Source organism: Saimiri boliviensis, chromosome 14 (genome assembly GCF_048565385.1).
Source record: "Saimiri boliviensis isolate mSaiBol1 chromosome 14, mSaiBol1.pri, whole genome shotgun sequence".
Lineage (NCBI taxonomy): Eukaryota > Metazoa > Chordata > Mammalia > Primates > Cebidae > Saimiri > Saimiri boliviensis.
In genome coordinates, this window is record NC_133462.1 from 26345733 (window position 1) to 26356531 (window position 10799).

The 10799-nt window shown below is 47.0% G+C and overlaps 1 long non-coding RNA gene across 1 annotated transcript in view; it reads left to right on the plus strand.

Moving 5' to 3' along the window:
• Positions 1-2712, plus strand: part of LOC141581008 (uncharacterized) — a 181610-nt gene extending 178898 nt beyond the window's left edge. The window contains exons 5-6 of the long non-coding RNA XR_012513407.1: positions 2294-2476; positions 2578-2712. This is a non-coding gene — a long non-coding RNA (uncharacterized LOC141581008). The remainder of the gene's footprint in view (positions 1-2293; positions 2477-2577) is intronic.
• The last annotated feature ends 8087 nt before the right edge of the window (positions 2713-10799 follow it).

Consider the following 10799-nt stretch of genomic DNA (forward strand, 5'->3'; position numbering starts at 1 on the left):
CCAGCAAGGCCTCAGCACCGGCTGGACATTTCTTACACAGATACAGGTATTAGTGGCTTGTTTTTAAAGAAAAGCCCATTTTAAAGATAGGAAAGTGAAGGCTTAGAGATGAAATGTATTTTTTTATTTTTTATTTTTATTTTACTTTAAGTTCTGGGATACATGTATGGTATATGCAGGTTTGTTATATAGGTATACGTGTGCCATGGTGGTTTGCTGCCCCTATCAACCTGTCATCTGGGTTTTAATCCCCACATGCATTAGGTATTTTTATTTTTATTTATATTTATTATTATTATTTTTTTAAAGACAGGGTTTCACCATGTTGATCAGGCTGGTCTTGAACTCCCGACCTCAGGTGATCCACCTGCCTTGGCCTCCAAAGTGCTTGGATTACAGGCGTGAGACACCACACCCGGCCACATTAAGTATTTTTCTTAATGCTCTCCTTCCTCTTGCCCTCCATCCCCCAAAAGGGCTTGGTGTGTGATGTCCCCCTCCCTATGTCCATGTGTTCTCATTGTTCAACACGCACTTATGAGTGAGAACATGCAGTGTTTGGTTTTCTGTTCTTGTGTCAATTTGCTGAGAATGATGGCTTCCAGCTTCATTCATGGCCTGCAAAGGACATGAGCTCATTCTTTTTTATGGCTCCATGGTGTATATGCACCACATTTACTTTACCCAGTCTGTCATTGATGGGCATTTGGGTTGGTTCCAAGTCTTTGCTATTGTAAATAATGCTGGAATAAACATACGTGTGCATATGTCTTTATAGTAGAATGATTTATAACCCTTTGGGTATATACCCAGTAATGGGATTGCTGAGTCAAATGGTATTTCTGGTTCTAAATCCTTAAGGAATTACCTCACACCAGTTAGAATGGTGATTATTAAAAAGTCAGGAAACAGCATGCTGGTGAGGCTGTGGAGAAATAGGAACGCCTTTACACCATTGGAGGGAGTGTAAATTAGTTCAGCCACTGTGGATGACATGCAGTTTTATTGATATAAACTGGGACTTGCACCTGGATCTGTCTGGTCCTATGAGCCAGCACACATTTTAATGGTTTGGTTAAGCAATTAGATTCAGAGCTGGCCTGCCCAGGTTCAAATCTTGGCAGCTCGTCTCTGTAACCTGAAGTGGGCTATTGAGCTTCCCTGTAAGCCTAGGAAGTAGCTATTATTACTAGCTTTACTTTACCCATGAAGTAATTGAGACATTGAGAAGCTAAGTGAATTAATGCTTGTATGCTTGGAACATTGCCTGGCGTAATGATAAGTGCTATGTAAGTGTTTGTTTTTTAAACAGTGCCTTTCCCATCCTGGTTCTGTGAGCACCTGGTAGAGTCACAAAGGAAATGAAAGCTCTGGTTTCTGGCTCCTTGGAGCGCCTTGTGTGTCAAGGAGAAGGCTGACCCATAACGGTGGCCCTGAAGCTAATGGTTGCTCTGCCCACCCCCTCCCACCCCGGACCACTCCACAGCATCCGTGTTCTTCAGCACCTAATGCCATGCTCTGTTTCTCCTCAGTGATCTGCCTCTGGGCTTTGCTCATGGATGCAGAAAGCTGAGAGTGATAATCCAGAGAGTTCATGTCTCCCCATCTTGGCCCACAGCATTGCCTAAGTCTCGTTGCTTTGATTCAAGTTGGGACAAGCTCCAAGGTGTGCAGCTCACACTGGGAGTTGCGCTGCAGGTGCCAGCGAGAGTGGGACTTGAATCACGCCCCTACTTGATTCTCTCTCTCCCTCCTCCTTCCTGATTCTCCCAGGAATGCCACAGAAAGTTCCTGGTGCACTTAAATTGCTTTTGGGGAGCCCAGTCTTATCCAGGCCTAGGGTCAGAGGGGACAGTGAGCAGGGGCCACACCTCTACTCTGTGGTTCACACACACTTATGGGCTAGGTCTGCTCTCTAGACAAATGTTTGATCAATAGCACCTGACCTGAAGTCAAGAATGCTCTGGAATAGAAGGCATGGATCCTTGTGCCTGGGGCCTCTCGAGGAGGCAGTCCATTCTGGACCAGGTTGTCCAGGGAGGATGCCCGGGAAGAAGGGAGATTAGAGGGGCTGGATCTGAAGGCTGCAAGGGTTTGGGTACCAGGTGGAAGCCACTTGAATGATCTCCTCTCTACCGATCACAGGAGCTCCTGGGAGCCTGTGAACGGTGGTGATGCAGAAAAGCACGGTGTGTGCATCTGTTTTAGTCCTCCCTCAGATCTGCTGGGAAAACCTTGAGCCTAGGTATTTGTCTTAATGCTCTCCCTCCTCTTGCCCCCCACCTCCCAACAGGCCCCAGTGTGTGATGTTACCCTCCCTGTGTCCATGTGTTCTCATTGTTCGGCTCCCACTTATGAGTGAGATCACAGCGGCTCTCAGGAAGAAGGATGACTGCCTGGTGTGGAGATGCGCTACCACAGCAAAGGGAACTTTAAAACATGGAACTGCCATGTAGAAGCTCAGGAAATATACATGGTGAGGATCCAGGTTAACACAAATACCTTCCACTGACCTGCTCTTGGACAGATCAAAGAAAATGCTTCTTCCAGAAATGACCAAGTCCATTTTTTTTACAGATCTGTCATCTCTTTTGGCCATAGAAGAAAAAAAAGAAGGAAGACAAGAAAAGGTGGTGAAGACTGACAGCTTGTTGGTTGCTATTGCAGCCGCGTCTGATCCGAATGTGTCCCCCTCCGCCTCATCCTACCCGGTCAGTATATTTTCACCAAGCAGTGATGCAAAAATGTCTGTGGACTCCAGTTCTGTTGCAGTCAGGCAGCATTTACAGGTTTGACTTTCAGCTGACCATGGCAGAAAGTCTAGAGGCAATTATAGCCAACACCTGCTCTATCTGTGTGCCGGGCATGCAGTGGCGGATTCCCGGCGTCCAATCCGTGATGTGTTTCCTATCAGCTCAGAATAATAACAGCGACACCTCCGCTTCCTCGCTGTCTGGAGGAGCTCAAGACACTGCACTCTGAAAACCCTCAAATTACTGGCATTTCTTTTAGTGAAGGTATCAAATTAATGACTAAAAAATGTAGAAGATGGTTATTAGCCATGTTAAAAGACAAGTTTAAATGACTTCCACATAACGTGTCTCACAAGTGTAAAGTATTTGAATAGAGAAAACTATGACTCTAAAATTGAGCAAGATGTGAATTTACACAGGCCATGTTTGTGGTCACAGATGCGCTGAGATGAAGACTGGAGGAAGAACATAGTTTCTGTAGCCGTGATTTCCACCCAGGGTGTGTCTTGCTATTGTATGAAATGATTTTTGACTCCAGACAAATCTCTCTTTCTACTTACAATGTTTTGCCAGCCAACTGAGGCATTCTGGGAGGGTGGGGAGCCCGGACTTGGGCTGACCTCAGGAAATCCTGTGTACAGGGCTTTTGCATTCTCAGAAGCAGGCCAGGTTCACAGCTGTTCTGTGCAGTAGTCACCCCTGGGCTCTTGCTCCTGAGCCTTGGCAAACCTGAATCCTAAGAGGCCAATGAAAAGGAAAATACCTTAAGGAGCTCGGAATGCTTCTTGGCTACCAGCCTGAGTAGCTCTGTTTCATTTGGGCCCCAATTTTACTCTCCTTCTATTTTGCACAGAACTGAAAATAGCTTTATGGAGGGCCAGATAGACTGCAGGTCCCTAGGCAGACAGTCAGGGCCAGGCAAGGCAGAGGAGGGCAGAAGTGGCACACAGAGGCTCATGTCCAGGAGAGTCAGTGCACGTTTCTAAGGCCGGCTCAGCTGCGCAGTGGAGCTGTTAAGGGCGGGGTCTGGGAGGCACTGTTGTGTTTTCCCATTGGCCAGCAACCACATGGCTCTTGGGCCCAGAATTTATGTTCCGCTTGTCCCTGACTCTGAAAGTAAAAGTTGGGCTAAGAGTCTTTAAAATAAAGCAGAAACTTGGTTTGCGAATCCACTCTCTGATTCGGGCATTTCAAAGGGCTTCCTGCGCAGACATTTCAATACTCAAAGTGCAGCAGGAAAAGCCTCTTTTCTGGCTTTCATGGCTTTCCAAGGGGCCACCCTGAGTGATGCCATCTGGGTCATGTTTAAAGATGTGCTAGTTCTGAGGAGACGTGCTGTACTTCGTTTTTGTGTTGGAAGGCTCGGCTTTTACCTTGTGACAAAACACAGGCGCCGGGTTCCCTGAGCTTGTATTTTCTCCTGTGAACTTTGCGTTTCTCTGGAGATGCACCTCTCACCATGCTCACTGTGGGCACGGAACCGCTCAGTCCCTGAGGCTGTTTTCCCTTCCTAGCAAGAAACATCTCCACATTTCCTTAGAACCTTTCTGTATCCTGGGGTCTCATTTCCCCTTTCCCAGACTCAGTTCTCCTGTTTGCGATGGCTGGCAAACATTGATACCTGTGGCGCCGGCAGGTTCATAACTGAGGATAGTGAGGGGTAGCAGGGAGTGGATAGGATTGGGCCACGTGGTGAATGCACATGCCGTCTAAATGGGATCGCTCCGTTTCAATGCTGCCATCCAGGAAGGTAGACCAGTCTTGCAAGAAATCTATGGGTTTGTGCAAAATCTTTAAATTACACATGAAATGAATTCAAGGCCAGGAACAGTGGCTCACACCTGTAATCCCAGGAGTTCAAGACCAGCCTGGGCAACATAGGAAGACCTATGGTGGTCTTGAACTTTTGGCCTGAAGCAATCCTCGCTCCTCAGCCTTCTAAAGTGCTTTCTTTGTAATGAAACTGGTGTGTGTGTGTGTATGTATGTGTGTGTGTGTGTGTGTGTGTATGTGTGTATGTGTGTATGTGTGTATTAGCTGGGCATGGTGCAGTGCCCCTGTGGTCCCAGCAACTTGGGAGGCTGAGGTGGAATTGTGGCTTGAGCCAGGGAGGTTGAGGTTGCAGTGAGCTGTAACTGTACCACTGCACTCCAGCCTGAGTGACAGCGTGAGACCCCATCTTTAGGAAAAACATTTAACACTGTGATAAATTCACAGTTAGCCAAAGTATACATTTGTCAGGTGGTCAGTTTTTAATTTCTGCTTTGTAAATTGGAGCAATTAGAGGGTATTTTAAAAAGGCAGGATGCGATCCAAATACCACAGACAAGATGAGCTCTGAGCAGGGGGACTGGCTGGGAAGCAGCCGCCGCACCATTCCAGGGAAGAAATGATGAGGGCCAGAAAGTAATGACAAAGAAGACCTGGATTTTAGAAATATTTTGAAAATAGATTTCTTAGTCCTGTCAAAGATGAACAAAGCTGAACCCTAAATGAGAAGGACAGATTTTAATCAGTAATGACTATTGCAGTGGGGAAAAGAGCCCAGCAGAAATTGAACTCAACTTTGATTTGTACAGAAGTCACTGGGCATTTTAAAGTGAGAATGGGCCAGGCGCAGTGGCTCACACCTGTAATCACATCACTTTGCGAGTGAGGTGGGAGGACTGCTTGAAGCCGGGAGGTGAAGACCAGCCTGGGCAACAGAACAAGACCTTGTCTCAGAAAAAAAATAAATAAATAAATAAATAAAAATAGCTGTGCATGGTGGCAACCACCTGCAGTCCCAGTTACTTGGGAGGCTGATGTGGGTAGATTGCTTGAGCCCAGGAATTCAGAATTCAAGGCTATAGTGAGCTATGATTGCACCATTGCACTCTAATCTAAGCAACAGAGCAAGACTCTGTCTGAAAAAAAGGATAACATGGGAGAATGATGCGTTAGGGAGGGAAGGAGCAGAAGCTTGGCAGAGTAAGCGAAATGAAACACTACAAAATCAGGAAGTGGGGTGGTCCATGAAACCCACCTGGGTTTACTAATGGGTTTCTGTTGAAGTTTGACTCCCACCCCCACAGAGGCTGGGAGGCAGAAACCCCGTCTTCAGGTGTCTTCAGGTGTCTTCAGGTGTCGGCAGGAAGAAATGGTAACTTATTTTGGCAGCCTTGAGCTTTCTCATGTAGGCACATGAAGAGGACTGGTGTCATCTTAGGGAATGTGGCCTGGCATCACTGGAAACGACATGAACGTTTTTTTCAGGTTTCTATAGGTCAAGGCTGAAGCCTAACTGGGAAAGATCTCGGAGGAGCCTGGAGGACGTACGGCCACAGGGGGGTCCTGACAGTCCTTAGAAACCCACAGGGGTGGGGGAATCCTATCAGTCCTTAGGAACCCATGGGGGTGGGTGTCCTGACAGTCCTTAGAAACCCATGGGGGTAGGGGAATCCTGACAGTCCTTAGGAACCCATGGGGGAAGAGGTCCTGAAAGTCCTTAGATACCCACTGTGGTTGGGGGCAGTCCTGACAGTCCTTAGAAACCCATGATGGGGGTGTCCTGATAGTCCTTAGAAAGCCACAGTGGGGTGGTGTCCTGACAGTCCTTAGAAACCCACAGCGGGGAGGATCCTGACAGTCCTTAGAAACCCACGAGGGGTAGAATCCTGACAGTTCTTAAAAACCCATGGCAGGGGGATCCTGACAGTCCTTAGAAACCCACTGAGTTGTAGGGGGGAAAGGAAGTGTGGCCACGTTGGGGGGGATCCTGAAGGTCCTCAGAAACCTACTGGGTTGTGGGAGTGGAGGGGAAGACCCATAGGTTGGGAGTGTTCCCGATGTGCAGCCATGTCCTGACCTTTGGCTCATGCTTTCTGCCGGGGCCCTGACCCTTGCCTGCTGTCAGTCCTGCTGCCCCTTCTTGTGCTGGTTTCCATAGTCTTCCTGGTTCCCGTCATGCATTGCTGCTGTCACTCTAGAAGCATCCACCAGCCCAGGCATTTCTTTCAAAGAGAAGAAAACATATCTCTGCAACCAAGAGCAAGTAGTTTCAGGATGATGGATCTGTGATACCATGGAAAGCAAATCTGTTATCTTCCATGGTGCACAAACCAGGCTGTCACAGTGACAACTCATAATAATCCTTCAGTTTCCTAAATTGCTTTACTGCTGCTTTTTTAATTAAGACCCATTAACTTGTCATATATTGATAACAGGCATGACCCTGAAATAGGTGGATAAATTAGGTCTCCCGTTCATTCTGTGCTTTTATGTGAACATGTTAATTATTTTTGTCATTGGGAAGAGTGATGGGAGGATAGAGAAGCACCAAACGCATTTTGACAACATGCTGGTGTTTGCAGCCGGAAACTCGGTGCATGTCAGATCTAATCCTTCAGTCTTTAATTTCACAATTAGCACTAAGCGATCAACCTAGAATTTCTTGTGCTAATAGTTCTCATCTCAGAGGCTACTAGATGGCACAGAGGATCTACTATTTTGTTTTAGAAGTTGCATGCTGGCATTTATAGGACATCAGACCTGGTGTTCAAATGGAACTTTGTTTAAATGCACAGTTGGCTCACACACTAAGTTTTTACATAAAGCAATTATTTGGCTAGGTGCAATGGCTCATACCTGTAATTCTAACACTCTGGGAGGCTGAGGCAGGAGGATTTGATCAGCCTGGGCAACAAAGGAAATCACATGTTTAGAAGAAGAAGAAGGAGAAAGAAGAAGAAGAAAAGAAGGAGGAAGAGGAGGAGGAGAAAAACTATTGACTTATATTCGAAAATAAGATTTCACATAAAATCTTGGATTTCTAGCTTCTGAAACATGTCTGAAGGTCTGACATCACTGGACCTGTGTCCCTGAACAACAATGAGAGCCTAGGAATGGCCACCCCTTTAAAGGATCAGATGCCTGGGAGGTAGTGGCAATCCCCCCCACCCTCCTTTGCACCTTGGCCCTTGAAGCAGAGTGCTAAATGCCATTTGTCACTGTACTTGTGATTTTTTTTTTTTAATGGTAGTATGAGAAAACAAATGAAAAGATTTCTGGTATGTATCTCTATAAAAATTAGCAAAACAAAATACAGGCCAAGAGAGGTCATTTTTTTTTTTTTTTAAGAAAATTGAGAGACAGTAGATACTTGTGAAAGAGTGAAGGCTGAGGCCAGCTGCTATTTGCACAACAGTCATTGATGACCCTATTGAGGGATCTGATCAGAGTTTGACATCCTTGCTTTCCAATCACATGTGGCTGTGTGTGAATGAAATTCCAGAAAACAAGTCAGCATGGTACAAAAGGCACTGGGTCAGTGTGCTGAGTGACATTTACTTCAACTTTTCAGGTATTTATGTCACGCCTGCTAGGTGTCCAGGCCGTGGTTCCTGAGCCCACCCCCACCATACAAAACAAGGAGCGTCTCAGACCAGGTGCTGTGGCTCACATCCATAATCCCAGTGCTTTGGGAAGCCAAGGAGGCCAGGAGTTCAAGACCAGCTTGGACAATGTAGTGGGACCCCCTAGTCTTAGTTACTTGGGAGACTGAGGTGGGAGGATTACTTGAACCTAGGAGTTTGAGGCTGCAGTGAGCTATGATTGTACCACTGCACTCCAGCCCCAGTGACAGAGTGAGACCCCATCTCTAAATAACAAAAGCAAAAAACGAGGTACTGAACCACTGAAATAAGGCGCCCCACATGCCAGACGTCTGGGCCATCAAACAAGGTTTCCAAAAGCAAAGCTTGGGAAAATTCAGGAAAGCTCCTTGGAGGTAGCAGGACTTGGGAAGTAAGTGAGGGTGGCAGGCACTGCTCGGGAGCTTGCTCCCTGCTTGGAGGGGCCCTGGGCCTCAGTTTGCTTATCTGAATGGGGGGTACCACCTCTGGACCCACAGCTCCCCTGTTTACAAATGAGCGGCTCACTTCAGGGTCCCAGAGGCACCTCTTGAAAGCTCTGGGCTTTGGGATCTGGCTAGCCATGGAAGAGGCAGCCCTGGACGGTGTAACAAGGGACTCAACTAAGGCAGAAATGATGGGGAGGTGCTGGGTTTAAGGAACCTCCCAGCACCTGCCGCTTTTCCTGTGTCTTCAGGGCTCACTGAAAGCCTCAATGGTGCTTTTTAAAATGATCATGCAATGGGATTGGTTTCTACTTCCAGATTTGCTCAGGGAGGCTTGCGCTAGCCAGTTGTGTGTTTGAAAAATAAAAATAAAAAAAAAATAAAAAGCAATGAAAAACAGCTACGCCTGAAACATTCTCTACTCCAGAGTGGAGCCATGGTGACATCAACAATAACAGGATGTTGCAAGAGAACAACTTTTTTTTTTTTTTGAGACGGAGTTTCACTCTTGTTACCCAGGCTGGAGTGCAATGGCGCGATCTCGGCTCACCGCAACCTCCGCCTCCTGGGTTCAGGCAATTCTCCTGCCTCAGCCTCCTGAGTAGCTGGGATTACAGGCACGCACCACCATGCTCAGCTAATGTTTTGTGTTTTAGTAGAGACGGGGTTTCAACATGTTAACCAGGATGGTCTCGATCTCTTGACCTCGTGATCCACCCGCCTTGGCCTCCCAAAGTGCTGGGATTACAGGCTTGAGCCACCGCGCCCAGCCGAGAACAACTTTTAAATGATATCTTTGTGAAGGGAGCAGGGAGAATCATACTCATTTTATTCACTCCACTCCTGGGGTGGGAATTCCTGAACAAGTTCTCAGTTGCTGTTGATACAGAAGGAAAAGGATGTCGCAGGGAAAAAAGCCAGTGTGTGTGTGTGTGTGTGTGTGTGTGTGTGTGTGTGTACATGCTTATGTGTTTGTGTGTGTGTACACACATGTATGTCTGTGTAAGGGCCAGTGCCAGGACAGCAGGAGAGACTGAACTTTTTTTTTTCCATAAATTTTTTTTTCTTTTTAATAATAGAGATGGGGTGTCACCATATTGGCCAGGCTGGTCTCGAACTCCTGACCTCAAGTGATCCCCCCATCTCCGCCTCCCAAAGTCCTGGGACTACAGGCATTAGCCAGCAAGACTGAACTTTCGATGCAGACCTGCTCTGGGACGTCTGTGTAATGAGGGGTCACCTCCAAACCATGAGTCTACTTGATTTAGAAAAGCAAAACAAAACAAACAAAAGACAGTTGGCTGAGTTTCCTTGGCCCAGGATGGAATTCAGGCCCTAGGCAGGTCAGGCCAGGAGACTGGATTTCTAAGGGATGTTGATCAGGAAAGCAGCACAGTCAAGTCAGGGCCAGTCTTGAAGAGCCACGTAGCAGCAGATGGGCTGGGCATGGAGTGAAAGGCAGGGACGGAGCAGATGGTAGTGTAGCCAGGAAGAAAAAGAGGGGCATGTGGCTGTTGATGCATAACGCTGCATAACCACCCCCTTAAAATTCACCAGCATTCATTCTACCACGTATGCAGCTCGGCTGGGAACTGGGTGATGGAGGTTAGGGTCAGGTTGGATCCAGGCACATGTCCCTTCCTTGAGCGGGAGAGCCAGCTGGGGCATGTTCTTCTCATGTTAATGCCAGAAGCATAAGAGTGCAAGTCCAACCATGTGACACAGCTCAACCCCTGCTGGGTCACCTCTGCTAGCGCCCCATTGGCACGTCAGCCACGCCCAGAGTCCAGGGGAAATGAGGGGGACCTGCCTCGAGTGGGAGGGACTCCCACACCGCTGCATCCCTTGGACACAAGGGAAGCAGAGGATTGTGAACAATACAGTGCCACTAAAGGGGTGACAAATTATGGATATTCATTGTTAAAGTAATTTTTCTCTATCTCTGGACCTTTTCCCACGATTAATTCACCCCCAGGATCTTTTTTAGTGAGAGTAATCAGAGCTCTCCTCCACCTTTTATCATTGTTATTTTTCTTTTTAATTTTAGTTTTGATTACAAAATATTACAAAGATATTCAGAGACTAGAATAGAATATAGCAACAATACAACAGGAGACCTGTGTACCTGGCTTTCTGATCTCATGAATGTCAGTATCTGCGTTCTCTTTCCTTTCCTCCTCCTGCCCTAGATATAAAATCTTCTAGATCCT